Source organism: Schistocerca nitens, chromosome 1 (assembly GCF_023898315.1).
Source record: "Schistocerca nitens isolate TAMUIC-IGC-003100 chromosome 1, iqSchNite1.1, whole genome shotgun sequence".
In the NCBI taxonomy this organism is placed as follows: Eukaryota; Metazoa; Arthropoda; class Insecta; order Orthoptera; family Acrididae; genus Schistocerca; species Schistocerca nitens.
This window is the reverse complement of record NC_064614.1, coordinates 6686078-6704047: the sequence shown is the minus strand read 5'-3', so window position 1 is coordinate 6704047 and position 17970 is coordinate 6686078. Positions and strand designations below refer to the sequence as shown.

The 17970-nt window shown below is 42.9% G+C and overlaps 1 protein-coding gene across 1 annotated transcript in view; it reads right to left on the bottom strand.

The window, feature by feature from the left end:
• The window catches only part of LOC126240414 (EF-hand calcium-binding domain-containing protein 4A-like), a 794844-nt gene that overhangs the window by 441381 nt on the left and 335493 nt on the right, over positions 1 to 17970 (bottom strand). The window lies entirely within an intron of this gene.

Below are 17970 nucleotides of genomic sequence, written 5' to 3'. Positions count from 1 at the left end.
TCGTTGTAATTAGTAGTTTAATAGACACCATCTTTACTTTCAAAATGCACAAGTTTAAATGTTATGCATAACAACAGAGAAATGAGCCTGTGACCACTGGGGGTTTTCTATTTTTGTTGTTCTATTTTCACCTTTATATTTATTTTTAGTTTGTAGTCAAAAACTCCGTGATCTACACTCGCTGGTCACGCTGCTGGAGATCAAGCACAAATTTATGACAACTGATGATCGGCATGGAAGAGTCCGATACCGGTTATGTTTAAGTACTGAAAAATAAAATGAACCTTGCAAATGAAGCGGTATCTTCAACTTCTTGTTGTTTCATTCGAAAATTCTCCACAAATTTTTGAAAACTATTTGTTGTCGAGTGCCTTGTATCTTGAAATGGAAGGAGATCTTTTACCGTTAAACATGTATTCGCAAATGTACTGAGTTTATTCAATTTCTTAAAAAATTTTACTTGTCTTGGAAATGGAAATTTATGTTAGTTTCCAATACCTATAGCTTCGAAATGTATTTAATTTGTATGTGGTTTCTGATAATATTTCTGCACAATTTGATTTCACTTACCGATTATTTGTGTTTAGCAGAATAATATTGTAACAGAAAGACATTTTCACTTTGCAGTGGAATGTGCGCCAATGTGGTACTTCCTGGTAGTTAAAACTGTATGCCGGGTCGAGACTCGATCTGGGGACCTTCACTTTTCGCGGGTAAGTGCCCAAGCATTACTCGTGACCCGACCTCAAAGCTGTACTTCCGGCAATACCTCATATCCTCCCGAACTTCACGGAAGCACTCCCTCAAAACTTGCAAGACTAAGCACTCCTGGAGGAAAGGATATTGTGGAGACATGACTCACCCACAGTCTGGAGGATTTTTCCAGAGTGAAATTTTCACTCTGCAGCGGATTGTGCGCTGATATGGTAGGAGATGTACTCACAGAAGTAAAGCTGTGAGGATGATTCGTGAGCCGGCTCAGTGGCTAGAGTAATGGTTCAAATGGCTCTGAGCACTATGCGAGTGATTTCCCTAAATCGTTTCAGGCAAATGCCGGGATGGTTCCTTTGAAAGGGCACGGCCGATTTCCTTCCCAATCCTTCCCTAACCCGAGCTTGCGCTCCGTCTCTAATGACCTCGTTGTCGACGGGACGTTAAACGTTAAACACTAACCACCACCACCACCACCACCACGACTATGCGACTTAACTTCTGAGGTCATCAGTCGCCTAGAACTGAGAACTATTTAAATCTAACTAACCTAAGGACATCACACACATCCATGCCCGAGGCAAGACTCGAACCTGCGACCGTAGCGGTCGCTCGGCTCCAGACTGTAGCGCCTAGAACCGCACGGCCACTCCGGCCGGCTGCTAGAGTAGTTGCCCACGGAAAGCAAAGGTCCCAAGTCCGAGTCTCGCTTTGAATCTGCCAGGAAATTCCATAATAACAGACATACGACTGAATGCAGCATTAACAAGATTTCTCGATTTCATCGCTTTCATATTCCAATAGAATATCTGTGCATAGGTACATGACGATTCTGTACCTTGGAATGTGTTTTTGTAGTTCGAAAAACTTTTATTTTCCGGAGTAATTTTTGTAATATTAGAAAAAGAGTGCAGCATATAAAAAGTGAATATCATCATTTACTAACAGAACAGGAAAATATTGTTATGTATCACAGGGATGGCTATAGGCGAAAATCGGGAAAATGTTCCGAAGTCCTATTAGGTCAAATTTTGCTAAAATTTAGTCAAAAGATTATCAAAATCTAAAATTTCTCGGTAAGGTGACAATTCACAGTCATTGCCGAGTGCCAAAATTTCGTTAGGCCCTTTCCAAATGCTTCATTGTGTTTGTTCACTTGTAGAACCAGACATACTTACGCTCCATACTCTGCTGTCTCCACTCTTTTGTTTCGACTGACGTCTTAGCGTTTCAGCATTGGCTGCGCTTCAGTTGGAAACACGTACCTGAAAAAGAAACATTTGTTGATAAAAACTTGCAGTCTTGAAATTCAGCAGTGTGACAGACTTGCTATAGCTGGCTAGAAGTGAGTCTGAGAAATGTCCCAAGGCATAACACTTTCCCCTACTCATCATGAGCGAAACATATGTCAATATGCTGACCATTTACATTTTTTGTCCTCACACAGTAATTTATACTAACTACACTGACGGGGAAAAATCGCGACTCCAGGAAGAAGTTCTGCGACATAAACGGAAGTAGTCAGGCACGTTTCTACACCTGAAAGCCGCCCGGTGTAGCCGAGCGGTGCAGGGCGCCTTGACGGTTCGCGCGGTTCCCCCGTCGCAGGTTCGAGTCGTCCCTCGGGAATATGTGTGTGTGTGTGTGTGTGTGTGTGTGTGTGTGTGTGTGTGTGTGCGTAAGTTAGTTAAGTTAGATTAAGTAGTGTATAACGTTAGGGACCGATGACCTCAGCAGTTTGGTCGCATAAGACCTTACCACAAATTTCCAATTTCTACACGTGAAACTGAAACGGTACAGTAGTTTCCGCTCTATAAGCAGCAGGATTCGCTACTCGCTCGCACCGAGAAATACAAATAGAGGAGGCTCTGCCGCCAATTTTATTGCCCGACGAGGCCGGCCGCGGGTGCAACAGAACCCATGTGGACGGGTGGAAAGAAATGTGTCAGGCGTCATAATACGTATTTATATGTGACGTGTTTATGCATTTCTTGTACGTGAATGTGAATCTGCACATGAACTTTCCTAATCCTCGTCACACCTTTCCGTAAAGCGTGGCCAAATCTTTGTTGGGAAGTAGTTCCGTAGTTTAGTAGTGCCAACCTCATTCCTGGGTAAGGGATCAGAGAGACAGCACAGGCAGGTAAAAGTCAAAGACTTTCCAGTGTCACAAGATTTGGGGTGGAGAGGTTGAGACGGCCAAGTGGTTCGACCACCCCCTCCACCGGAGCCCAGGAAGACCTCCGGGTGGCCGCCATATTCTCGGAGTGTTACAGAAGACGGACGCGTGGAAGAGAGGTATTTGAATATTTGTACTAATTCTTTTATTTCCAGCTTTTGACTGTGTAAGGAAATGAATGTTCTCGTTTAATTTCGGAAATTTGACCCCCTGTGTTAATGTATCCGGTCCCCAGTTAGCCCGTTATCCTCCTACATAGTGGATGTCCCATGTAAAATATTGGGAGACTTTGGTGGTATACATTTGGCCAACGCTATTCCGTCTTGCCCGTAGAAATGTGCGTGGAGATTAGTATATAATATACCCGAGCTATAAATTGTAAAATCGTAATACCTGTAAACTGGAACAATTGCTGCAATCGCTGTAAAGTCGAGTGATAATGTTTAAAATATATAGGTAATCAATTGTCATCAGTCTTTAACGTACCTTAAAAATCACAAAGAAGTCAAATTAAAGGAATTCATTTAAGATAAAAGATATAGAATGGAGGAAACCACACATCAGCCTGTGAGCCCTCCAGCCCCTTGCCTAGTACAGTACAGAAAGGGCACGCTCTCCAGGTGGCGCTCTCAAGCTCCCCTCCCCAGTTATCCGTTACGCCACTTTCATTCAGGGCTTGACGACATCAGCTTTCATCTGGCGTCCTTAGGCAAGGAGGTTAGACGGGAAACTTTCAAAAGCTGATGTTTGTTCAAATTTCGCACCAGCCGCATAAGACTGGCCAGCGCTAGTAGCGCCACTATGGGGGTGGGGACGCAACTGAGCTACACGTTGTAACGGTCGTGAGCGTCAGTTACATTTGAGATCCGACGTGGTGATTTGTCGTTGGTCAAGAATGCCTTGAAGGCGACAAAGACGCCATTATCAACAAGTCATTGAATTTGAACGAGGTTGTGTAATAGGGCTACGACAAGCTGGATGTTCCTTCTGCGATACTGCAGGGAGACCTGGCAGGAATGTAGGCACTGTTCATCATTGCTGGCTGCGGTTGTGACGAGAATGTCGCTCGCAAGAAGACGCAGCTTTGGTCAACCGAGCGGCGCTACCGACAGGGAAGACTGTCGCGTTCAGCGTATGGCTGCGAAGGATCGTACTGCGTCTGCAGCAGCAATCTGAGCAGCAGTTGTTAGCACACTGCAACAAAGAAATGTTACAAATCGTTTACTTCAAGGACAGCTCCGGACCAGACGCTCTGTAGCCTGCATTCCACTGAGCCCAAACCACCGCCATTTCACATTTCAATGGCGTCAAGCCCATTCCACTGAGCCCAAACCACTGCCATTTGACATTTCAATGGCGTCAAGCAATTCCACTGCGCCCAAACCACCGCCATTTGACATTTCAATGGCGTCAAGCAATTCCACTGCGCCCAAACCACCGCCATTTGACATTTCAATGGTGTCAAGTCCATTCCACTGAGCACAATACACCGCCAATTGACATTTCAATGGTGTCAAGTCCATTCCACTGAGCCCAAATCACCGCCATTTGACATTTCAATGGTGTCAAGCCATTCCGCTGAGCCCAAACCACCGCTATTTGATATGTCAATGGTGTCAAGTCCATTCCACTGAGCATAGTCCGCCGCCATTTGACATTTCAATGGTGTCAAGTCCATTCCACTGAGCACAATCCACCACCATTTGACATTTCAATGGTGTCAAGTCCATTCCACTGAGCCGAAACCACCGCCATTTGACATTTCAATGGCGTCAAGCCATTCCACTGAGCCCAAACCACCGCCATTTGACATTTCAATGGTGTCAAATCCATTACCCTGAGCCCAAACCACCGCCACGACATTTCAATGGCGACAAGCCCATTCCACTGAGCCCAAACCACCACCATTTGACATTTCAATGGTGTCGAGTCCATTCCACTGAGCACAATGCACCGCCATTTGACATTTCAGTGGCGTCAAGTCCATTCCACTGATCCCAAACCACCGCCATTTCACATTTCAATGGTGTCACATCCATTCCACTAAGCCCAACCCACCGTCATTTGACATTTCAATGGTGTCAAGTCCATTTCACTGATCCCAAACCACCGCCATTTGACATTTCAATGGTGTCAAGCCCATTCCACTGATCGCAAACCACCGCTATTTGACATTTCAATAGTGTCACATCCATTCCACTGAGCCCATACCACCGCCATTTGACATTTCAATGGTGTCAAGTCCATTCCACTGAGCCCAAACCACCACCATTTGACATTTCAATGGTGTCACCTCCATTCCACTGAGCCGAAACCACCGCCATTTGACATTTCAATGGCGTCAAGCCATTCCACTGAGCCCAAACCACCGCCATTTGACATTTCAATGGTGTCACCTCCATTCCACTGAGCCGAAACCACCGCCATTTGACATTTCAATGGCGTCAAGCCATTCCACTGAGCCTAAACCACCGCCATTTCACATTTCAATGGTGTCAAGTCCATCGCACTGAGCCCACACCACCGCCATTTGACATTTCAATGGCGTCAAGCCCATTCCACTGAGCCCAAACCACCACCATTTGACATTTCAGCGGTGTCAAGTCCATTCCACTGAGCCCAAACCAACGCCATTTACCGTTTCTGTGGTGTCAAGCGAAAGCTGGTTAGAAGGCCGGGTGGACGTCGATTGTGTTTCCTGATGAAAGATGGTTCTTTCTCGGTGCCAGTGGTGGCCGTGCGTTGGTTACAAGGACGCCAGTTGAAGGCCTGCAACCAACTTGTCTGCCTACTAGACACATTGGACCTACACCTGGAGTTATGGCCTGGATTGCGATTTCGTATAACAGCAGGAGCAATCTCGTGGTCATCACACGCAGCCTGTGTATCGTATTTCAATCTAGTAACTCGACCAGATGTGCCACCGTATATGAACAACCCTCCAGGGATGTTTCCCAACAGGACAACGCTCGCCCACATACTGCTGTTGTAGCCCAACACGGCCGGCCGATGTGACCCAGCGGTTCTAGGCGCTTCAGTCCGGAACCGCGCTGCTGCTGCGGTCGCAGGTCCGAATCCTGCCTCGGGCATGGATGTGTGTGCTGTTCTTAGGTTAGTTAGGTTTTAAGTAGTTCTAAAGTCTGGGGGACTGATGACCTCAGATGTTAAGTCCTATAGTGCTCAGACCCATTTGAACCATTTCAACCCAACAAGTTCTACAGAGTGTCGACTGGTTGCCTTGGCCTTCCCGGTCACCAGATTGGTCTCCAATCAGCACATATGGGATAACATCGGACGACAACTCCAGTGTCACCCACGGAAAGCATTAACCGTCCCTGTATCGACCGACCAAATACAACATGCATTGATCTCCATCCCACAAACCGACATCCGGCACCTGTACACACGTTTGCTTGTATGCGTTCAACATTCTGGCTGTTACACTGGTTATGTCTTGCGCTTACATTAACCTGAGATCTTGTAATGTTAATCACTTAAATATGTCGCCCAGAGAAATGTATTCCAGGAATTTCATTACTGTACACTAATTAATTTTTGTGTTGCGATTTTTTTCCGTCAGTGTATATTCAGTCAAACACTCTTAAATACACACATATACACACATACACACACACACACACACACACACACACACACACACACACACACACACACACACACACACACACAAACATCACACTACCATATATTCTGTAATCCTTCTATGAAGTAACACTTGTCAAGAGCATATGATTTCAGTTTGTCTTTCTAGTTAATTTTATAGTTTTGTTTCTCAAAGATTTTTAAGGATGAATATTTCTCTTTCAGTGCAACACCAAATCTCAGTGACGAATAGCGTAAATTATTTCTCCCTCTCGTATTACATGGACAAATGTTAATATTGCTTTCAATCTGCAACTGGTTGCTGACTAGAAACTTCAAAAAGGAGTAACAGTGCAGCGCGGATTTCGGTGTGCCATAGTGTTTAAAGTAGTGTCCAGAAGTATTTACGCAATGGACACCACTGTTATCCTTATTTGCATACATCCGGGCAACGAAATTCTTTTTATCAGTGACAAGCTACCGCAGAATATTCCACGAGACATTAATGGATGAAAATAGGAAAATTCTTTTTCTTCTTCTTCTTCATTTCACGTATTAGGCAAATTGCCCGTTACGGTACTCCATCTCTTGTATGGTCTTCCTACATTTTTTCTTCCAGTGGATTTACAATTGAGAGCTTTACCGGGAATCTTTCTGCAACCATATCGTCTACATGTTCCTTCCATTTTATCCAGTTTTCATTCATTTTTTTTCGCTTCGGTTATATATTCTTAAGTCTCTCCTTACAGCTTCAGTTCTTTTTCGATCTTCCCCTGTACAGTCTTCTACTCTTCTTAAGAGTCCCATTTCTTGACCCTGTATTCCACTTTCTTTGTCTGTGTTCATTGGCTTTGTTGTGATATTTGCCATATCTGTGACAATTTCGGTGTTACATCACAATGTACCCCCCAAAATACCTCTTAATAGCACTTAAGAGGTGAGATTGATAACTTGTTCAGCCATGATATTCCATTGCAATCCTAGATTCGCATGATCGAATGCTTCCTCAAACTCTACAAAAGAAAGGTGGATTTCCCGTCTCTTTTCTACAACTTGTTGCAGCGTAAAACATGGTAAATAGTTACTTGTCCTTTTCTAAAAGCTGATTGTTCTTCAGATACTAGCTTTCCCATGTAATTTTTAAGTCTTGTATTCACGAGTTTGGCATACAGTTTTTAGGCTGGATCCAGGAGTCTTATACCACGATAGGTACTACATTTATTTTTACTTTAGCTCTCAGCCAATCTATTGGTACCTTCTTAGTTCTCCAACACTGATTAAATATTTGAAGAAGTCTTCACTGCAGGAATAACCCTCCATATTTCCACATTCCATACTGATACCATGTAAACCAGTGGCTTTCTTAGTTTTTGTAGCTTTAGAGTTTCCGTCAGTTCTTGACTCAAAAGGCGTGGACGATATTTATACTGATTTGAATCGGAAATTTAATAAATTTTTTAACAATGTACCCCCCAAAATACGGTATTATCAGTAAAGCAAATGTTTCAGAGATTAGACGTGCAAGAAGGTCTGTAAAATGTGACTTACAGTTCAGCTTCTTATCATTACAAACACCTAAGAATGTAGAATGTTCTGTTTGATTTATTCAATTACGCAGCCGAATTATTTCTGTTGATGAGGTCAGGCCTTGTACAGAACTGAACTGAATATAATTTGTTTTTATCGAACAATCAGTAACTAATTTTGAAGAAAATGCTATTTACGTTTTCACTTGTTGTAGTTACTCAATTAGGCCTGCACATTCAGCAAAGAGGACTTTTTCTGATTCTTGTGTAAACATTGGGATTTGAGAATGGCTCTGAGCACTATGGGACTTAACAGCTGTGGTCATAAGTCCCCTAGAACTTAGAACTACTTATACCTAACTAACCTAAGGACATCACACAACACCCAGCCATCACGAGGCAGAGAAAATCCCTGACCCCGCCGGGAATCGAACCCGGGAACCCGGGCGTGGGAAGCGAGAACGCTACCGCACGACCACGAGATGCGGGCTAAACATTGGGAGATCATAATATTTATAAAAGAAAAAGTGTGGACCCTGCATAGATCGCTGTGGTACACCTGTAGTGATTATACCCCTTTCTCAAGATGCTGTTACACAGTGCTGAGACACAGTCTTATAGTTGAGATCAAAACCAGTTACAAGCACGAACTCCGATACCACAATATTTGAACATCTCTGGGGAAACAATTGATATTACCCACTTTTCCAGCCACGCAGTGTAAGCTTTAGGAACATCGAAGGCTAACCAGAGGGCAGTGAGAGGACCATTCTGTCGTAGACTGTGTGGGAAACACTTGTGGTGTTCCAGCAGACACCTCCGCGGTTGCAAATGCTCGCTGCACCTAGCGCAGTTATCCCTGGGAATCCACACGCTCTGCGCAGTCGCCTCACACGGCCAGCTACGCTACGCTCCCCCCTGGCGGCGGAGTGTTCCCGGAGCCACAACACGCTTTGCCTGTGTTCCACTGGAATGACCAGACGGTCACCTGGGAACCTGAGGCCGCCACGCCCAGTCGGCAGCTATTGATCGACAGCCGCATTAACCGGCGGCCATGTTATTTCATTACGGATAGCGCGGCGCTAGTAACACGGCGTCGACGCCGCACGCCGACAATGGGCCACTTCAGCTTTTCCGTTTGTGCTGCAGCACTCCTGATACAGTAGTACAGCCCTTCTGCTGAGTCGAATGCTGGTCAAAGGGTCAGCTGCTACCACAGCGCCACACAAACACCATAAAGATAAGGCGACAACACAGATATTAGCGTAAGCATGGACTGTAAAGTGTAGATAAAGTCTTTGAAATCATGTTCAGTTTTAGGTGTAACAGTTTTATTACAGTAAGCAATTGCGGCTTCTGTGTCATTTTCAAATACCTACAAAGACATACCTACATAAAGTCTTTGACGACACTTTCGTTTTTAAGTGTAACAGTTTTATTGCACTATTGGCATTTTCAAACACCTACAACAATATAATACGAAGTACCAAGAAAAACATTATATCAGAATAATACTGTGCACAACAAAATCGTAGTCTATTAACACTTGCGTACTTTAAGATTTAATGTCATATTACGTTACAGAAATACGTTGCAAATAACGCTCTAGTTTGCCTTTGCCGCTCCTGATGATAACAAAGCCAGCGGTTGCTATCGGCGACATGAGCAGGGGTGTGTTAATAACAGACAGGTTAAAGTCAGTCAAATTGGGAAGAGATGTCAGCGTAAGAAGTACATGCATCAAAAACTAGTCAACAGGAAATTACAAATCGTGGTACTCCATTTTTTGTACCTCCTTCACTACACAGCTAAAAGTGCGTACTTTCAGTACATTACAGTAAATGCCTAAAACAATCTGAAAATATTTTATTTCCAAAATCCGCTTATCATTGGGGATATTCCTAATTTGCTCTTCCTACAAATCTCAATTTCTTCCAGTGCGTCCATTAGCCTAACAGTCTCCATCATACACAGAGCCTTCAAAGCGTCCCGAGAGTTGTCGGTGTTGTTATTGGGATTACGCAGATGTACACCAAACGAGGACCTACAACTTATGTTTGTGTCGTCTCCGAAACTTGAATCTCTGAAGATGCCACATAGGGTGAAAAAGGATAAATTAATACCCGCTACGAAACTGGATATTAGAGCAAACAAATTCGCAAAACAACAGATTTTCGTAATTGAAATTCCAGTTCCTAATTAGGAAGCAACCGGGTAAGAGGCAAAATATGGATTAAAAAAATGCAAAGTGTCGTAAGAAACAGTTTGTTCAAATTCTTATATCCGTGTTGCGGCTGTAGTACTGTACCAAGAAACGACGAGTTAACCAGTCACTTCAGCTGCTTTCAATGTAAACATTTGTTTCAGTGCCCATTCCATGTTGTCATCTAATTTTCAAGTACACAGATACAGCAGATGAAGTCAGTAACACAAAATAGGCTAATAAATGAACAGATACTGCACCTAAAACAGAGTAATAAATATTTGGTAATTGCTATCAAAAAGCAACCAAATACGATTACACACTATGTCTGCAGGAGCCGGCCAGAGTGGCCGAGCGGTTCTAGGCGCTACAGTCTGGAACCGCGCGACCGCTACGGTCGCAGGTTCGAATCCTGCCTCGGGCATGGATGTGTGTGATGTCCTTAGGTTAGTTAGGTTTAAGTAGTTCTAAGTTCTAGGGGACTGATGACCGCAGCAGTTAAGTCCCATAGTGCTCTAAACCCTTTGAACCATTTTTATGTCTGCAGGAAAAATAGTCAGCAGCCGTAACTTAAAAGTAATTTATTTCATTGTGGCCAAACCACGTTTTCAGTAATGATTACTGGTTTCCATTCAAATAAATCACGTTCGAAAACGAATGGAGGAACAAATTCTTCCAGTAACGATGACGAGAAAATCTGAGGAAATCGGGTTCATTAGCTTCTCTCCTGTGGTTCACGTTCTACGCGCGGATGGATTTTCTTCTTTTTGGAGTCGTCAGTCTTGTGACTGACTCGTTCCGGCCTGCGACGAAGTCTCCTTCTGGGCCAGCTTCTTCATCTCAGAGTAGCTCTTGCACCCTACGAGCTCAATTATTTGTTCGATGTACCCCAATCTCCGCCTTCCCTACAGTTTTTACACTCTACAACCCCCCTCTCGTACCATGGAAGTTGTTCGCTAACGTCGTAGCATATGTACTATCATATCCTCCCTTCTTCTTGTCAGTGCTTTCCATATGTTTCCTTCTTCGCCGGTTCTGCGGACAATCTCCCCATTCCTTAGGTTATTTGCAAATCAGATTTTCAACATATACGAGGGTTGGAACTTTAATAGTGGCAACTATTTATTTACAGGTCGTACAAAATAGATATGTGTTTCAAAGTTTTAGTGAACTTCAAAGTAGTCACCAGCATTGTGTATAACCCGTTGCCAGCGATGTGGAAGTCGTAGGACACTCTTAGCAGTGCCAGTTGTGTTGACAGCTCGAGCGGCGCGGTCTGTTGCCCGACGAATTTGTAGTAGTTCTGAAGCGAATGGCGTGAAGTGTTTCCTTCAGTTTAGAAATCGAGTTGAACTCACGAGGGCTTAAGTCAGTGGAGGGCATTAGGTGGTATAGCACTTAGCAGTCCCATCAGTCAAACAAATGGTAACAGCTTGCACTGTACCTGCTTGAACATTGTCCTGCAAAATGCTGGTCAGGTCCTGCAGAAAGTGTCATCACTTCTGTCTCTACGCTGGTCGTAGGTTGTGTTCCAAAAATGAACAGCACAGAGACAGAAGAATTGATGACAGTTTCTGCAGGACCTGACCAGCATTTTGCAGGACAATGCTCAAGCACGTACAGTGCAAGCTGTTACTGATTTGTTTCACTGATGGGACTGCTAAGTGCTATACCACCTACTGCACTCCCCTGACTTAAGCCCTCGTAAGTTCAAATCGATTTCTAAACTGAAGGTAACACTTCACGGCATTCGCTTCAGAACTGCTACAAATTCGTCGGGCAATAGACCGCGCCGCTAGAGCTGTCAACATAACTGGCACTGCTAAGAGTATCCTACGACTTCCACATCGCTGGCAACGGGTTATACACAATGCTGGTGACTACTTTGAAGGTCACTAAAACTTTGAAACACGTATCTATTTTGTACGAGCTGTAAATAAATAGTTGCGACTATTAAATTTCCAAACCTCGTATCTATAGCGCCACTTCTGAAACGCTTTGATTCTTCTTTGTGGTTTCCTCACAGTCCATGACTGACTACCGTAAAAGGGTGTACTCCAAATGTAAATTCTCAGAGCTTCCTTCCTCAGATTAAGGTCCATGACTAATGCGAGCAGACTGCTCTTGTCTGGGAATGCCGGCTTTGCCTGTGCTATTATGGTTTTTATGGTATCCTTGCTTTGTTCGTCGTAAGTTATTTTGCTGTGAAGGTAGCATAATTCCTTAATTTAATCTACTTCGTGGTCTCCAATTTTGAACTTTTAAGGTTATCGCTAACCTCATTACTGCTACCCTTCATTACTTTCGTCTTCCTTCGTTTTACTGTCAATCTATATTCTGTATTCATTAGACCATACCAATCAAAACGTCCAGTAATTCTTCACTTTGAATGAGGATCATAACGTCGTGTTGATATCGTTTCACACTGAATTTTAATCTCAGCCGGCCGCGGTGGTCTTGCGGTTCTAGGCGCTGCAGTCCGGAACCGTGGGACTGCTACGGTCGCAGGTTCGAATCCTACCCCGGGCATGGATGTGTGTGATGTCCTTAGGTTAGTTAGGTTTAAGTAGTTCTAAGTTCTAGGGGACTGATGACCTAAGATGTTAAGTCCCATAGTGCTCAGCGCCATTTGAACCATTTAATCCCAGTCTTGAACAATTTTTTTCATTCCCGTCATTGCTTCTTCGATGTATGGATTGAACAGTAGGATCGAAAGATTACATTCTTGCCTTAAGCCCTTTTTAATCGGAGCACTTCGTTCTCGGTATTCCAGTCTTATTGTTCCCTCTTGATTCTCGTACACATTGTACATTACCTGTCTCTTCCTATGGCTTACTCGTATTTTTCCTCAGAATCCGAACATCTTACCCCATTTTACATAGTTGAACGCTTTTTTAAATCAACAAATCTTATAATCCTGTACCGATATTTCTAAAATCTTGCCGGCCGCGGTGGCCGTGCGGTTCTAGGCGCTTCAGTCCGGAACCGCGTGACTGCTACGGTCGCAGGTTCGAATCCTGCCTCGGGCATGGATGTGTGTGATGTCCTTCTGTTAGTTAGGTTTAAGTATTTCTAAGTTCTAGGGGACTGATGACCTCCGATGTTAAGTCCCATAGAGCTCAGAGCCGTTTGAACCATTTTTTTTCTAAAATTTTGCTTTCTTACATGGTCAATCAAACGCCAGAATTACATCTCCGGAGCCTTTAGCTTCGCGAAAGACAAAATCGTCGTCTGACAGGTCTTTAATTTTCTTTTCCATTCTCTTGGATATTATTCTTGTCAACAACTTGGGTGCATGGGCTGTTAAACTGATCATGCGGCAGTTCCCGCACTTATTTGTCCTTGCTCTTTACCGAGCGAGGTGGCGCAGTGGTTAGCACACTGGACTCGCATTCGGGAGGCCGACGGTTCAATCCCGTCTCCAGCCATCCTGATTTAGGTTTTCCGTGATTTCCCTAAATCGTTTCAGGCAAATGCCGGGATGGTTCCTTTGGAAGGGCACAGCCGATTTCCTTCCCCATCCTTCCCTAACCTGAGCTTGCGCTCCGTCTCTAATGACCTCGTTGTCGACGGGACGTTAAAAAACACTAACCTAACCTAACCTTGCGCTTTCCAGCATTCTATGGATATTATTTTTCCGGAAGAACATACATTGTGCACACCATCTTAAATAGTCGCTTTGTCACTACTTTCTCCTATGATTAAAAGTTCTAAGGAATGTTATCGAATGGAATAGTAAGCGGAAAAAAATTTGTACTGATTCGCTATGTATTCTCCGTCACACACTAGATTGCTGTGGGCTACAGATGCGAATACAATACAAAACTAATAGAGGTAGTTGCAGCAGCTGGGAACTCTGGCGAAAGCAGGAATACGTGACGTAAAGGGTTCTCCGTCGTATACCACAATTACTGTTTGCTGCATAATTCATGTCTGGTATTACTCTAAAATATAAAGTAAATGAGTGAAAGTGGTTACTGATGAGCTACTAATAATTAATAACCAATTAACTTACATACAAGAAATGGTAACAGTGGCGCGAGCCTACTGAAAATAGAATCACACATGTTCGAAGGCACCCATCCAAAGACGACAGTGATGATGTAAAGTGAATAAGGCACTCCGCAGGTCCGCAGGTCACGTAGGGTTTTAACCGGAAGAAATGCAAAAATTCTTAAATGAATCTTCCATTATGACGAATTTTTTGCGAGTAATCCCGTCTAGAGCGCTTAATGTATTTTCATTTACTTTATTAGTAACATGTTTCAGCAACTGCTTCGTCCGCCGCAGACGCAGTACTCGTGAGACGATCAGTGTCAGCCGAGAGTCAAAGCGAAAATAGTAAAACATACTCTTGCTCAAAGGAACAGACTTCCAACTTCAGTAAAGTGTATGAACCACGGATACTTGAAGCAAAGACTAAACTGATGAAAAGTACAGTAAAAGAGAACGATGAGTTGTTTAATATCAAAAGTGGAAATGACGGAGTGGGTTAAACGAATTCTCTTATCTAGGAAGCAAGATGACCAAAACAAGGATGTTGGAAATTGACGACGCAAAGGTTGCTTCAGTACTGAAGCGTTACTAATATCAAAATCAGTTATTAAAATGAAGAAGTTCCTGAATGTGAACGTCTGGACCATGGAAGTGAAAGAAGGGGCATAGGAAACCGGGAGAAGAACAAACTTTTTAAGCATCTGAAATGTGGTGACACGCATAAACGCTACAGCTTAATTGGAAAACTAAAGTACGAATTGAAAAGATGCTAAAAAGAAATGGGGAGAAAGAAATCAATGAATGTTATCAGAAGAATAGAAAATTTACTGCAGTATCTTCTACGGTATAAAGAGAATGCTGATTTTGCGCTGGCAGGAAAAGACGACGGGAAAGTTGTTGGAAGAGGTGAACACTACATCATGAAAAATGTAAGTAGAGTTAAGTAGAGATTAAAAAATTAGCAAAACGAAAGAAAAGTTGGATGTAAATAAATACACCTGTTAGAGAATATATTAGAACAGGAAATTCAGAGTGAACATTGCCCGAATTTGATTATATTTAACCCGAACATACTACCAGTACTGGAAAGGAAAAAAGATTAACGAGATGTATAAAAAGAATAGTAGTGAACGTACACAACTATGAAACAACACGATTGGAGCCGTTATTCCTCGGCGGTGCATTACACCCCAACAAGAAGAAACCCCATATGTCTCCCTGAATTAGTCTGCTATTTAGCTTAGTTTGGTGACCATTAACTGTACGGAAATAGTTAAATGCTAGTTGGAAGCCTAAATCTGCCTATTTCCAAGCTGTGATCAAATATTTCATTCACGTAATAAATTCATTACTACTGTCAGTTAGTGTTACATTGGTATCTGTTATTTTTCGTATAGGTAGTTTCATTACTCTCTTACCTGATATTCGCTTAATCGAGGAAATAGAATAGGCAGTAAGACAGAATTTCAGTTGCCGATATGTGAAGGTTTGTGGGATTGTGTCGTATCAAACGAAGGGAACAGTTGTATTTTGCCCAAACATTTGCAAGAGAGGGGACAGTTACTTAACACATGATTTAGAAAGTTAACCACTGTGAGCACTCTTCTATGATACTCCAATGTAATTTAGTCCCCAGGCTTTACTTCATATTATGTATATTTGTGGATATACCATTGCTAATCTTAACAATAGGAACAGTAGAAAACTGGAAAGCAACACAGGAGATTCTTTTTCAGACAGGCGAAAACCATTTACCAACAAAATAAATTACGACCATTGTTTGCTTGGCTGATAATTGGGAGTTTATGGGCTTCTTGAAAAAGGTAGTTCACGACCAAATAGAATTTGGCAATTGTACCGTGACACTGCCATTGGAGATGTGCTATCAAAGAATATTAAAAATAAACTGGGCAGATAATGTATGAATTGGAGAACTTCCAAAAAGTCTACACGAGGAAATAAGTCAATGGAAGGCTCTCATCAGAAGAAGTAACAGGCTAGTAGGACATTTGCTATGACGTCGAGGAATAGTTAACTAGTCACCAGAAGGAGCAGAAAGAGGAAAATTAGTAGGTAACAAAGGGTAGAATATGCTAAACAACTTAGAGAGGATGCTCGGTGTAGAAGTTGTGTAGACAGGGAAGGATAAACTGAGTGAAGCCATTTTAATGACTGATGACATAAAAAGAATAAAAGATACATCGTTACATGTAAAAACAACCAAAGAAGGAATGATGTGACGCATTGGAAGGAGGCTATTTCGTCTCTTTAAATAACTTCCGAAATCCTTTCATCACACACAAACAAACTGAGTTCGACAGTTTCCTTACCTCTCTGAGCTTGTGCATTAAACTGACATATTAAGATCTTTGCAACTACAGTCATGTTGCGGTGATGCAGCCTTCAGTTCATTTATTACGACGAGTGTCGAACCAAGTACGCGACTGGCGGAGCATTCTGGGCTGCTTCCAGGCTCCAGCAACATTGCATATAGCAGAGTTTACCGACTTCCCAAGTATAACGAAAATTACTGATGTTACCTGCGCTATTATTTGTTTCTCATGGTATCTGCCGCTTCGAAAAATGTACTCATTTGAACGACCTAGATTTTTAGGACGGAAACTTGGTATTTCTCTGGTCGACCATCTAACAGGGAGAAAGAATCTGATTTCAAAATATTTTACTACATGGAGATTGTACGTAGTTCGGCTTCGGTTTTTGTAAAATCATCATTCCTGCCAGTTTTATTTCAATATTCTGATACAGATAGCTCCTATATCATTAGATCTTTCTTTTTTTTATTTTAGGGGCTATTAGGCTCCACCACGCGTCTTGGTGTATCACATCAGTATAATACGCCTACGTGCTGTAGCGCTCGACTCCGTTCGAATTTTGGTTGTGGGTGAAATTCTCACTGCCAGTATTTGGCCGGTAAGGAGTCAACAGTTTTGAACCAATGTATCTGCAATTATGATGAATTTTTTTGCGAATAATACCATCTTGATCATTTAACGTATTTTTTATTTATTTTATTACTAAAATTTTCAGGTGGTGGTGTAAGTCTTGAAGTAAATCCCAGAAGTCTCCGCAGCCTCTTATGAACTGAGGACACTGACACTTTTGATGGTGATCTGCAATCCGTGATCCGTTCACCGGAAGCTTGGAGGCCCCCTTGGTTCTATTCGACAGGAATAAGGCACGTGCTGGTACCAGGTTTCATTTTCTCCCTTCTGTCATCATCAAATATAACACTACACTATATATGCATCCATTACACTCATCTACACTCTACAAATACACATACGACACAACTCACACATACCCGCAAAGAAAGTAACCAACGTGCGCGGACGGCAGGCAATTACGTCACCGTGTGGGATATCCCGGACAACGAGATTAAATTTACACCTTACTTGCTGTATATCTACCATATAATACTTGGCTACTATTTAATTACTAGTGTGCTAACCGTCTATGTGGTACTCTCTCTATGCCCCCAGCTAACTATTAGATACGGCTCGTTTCAGGATTTCATCCTCATTTTACGCGCGTGATGCAAATCAAATGAAACACAAGCAAGTTCCTGAGATCGGATTATCTGGTAATAGTGGTAATAGCCAAAACACACGTACGACTATCGGGACGGGAGTCGATATAGCCAAAGCGAGTGTGGTTCTTGTGCCATTTTCTGATGCTCCACGCTCGTGTACGAGTGAAGCATTTTGTTTCGCCGCAAAAGCCGTCTTATACGA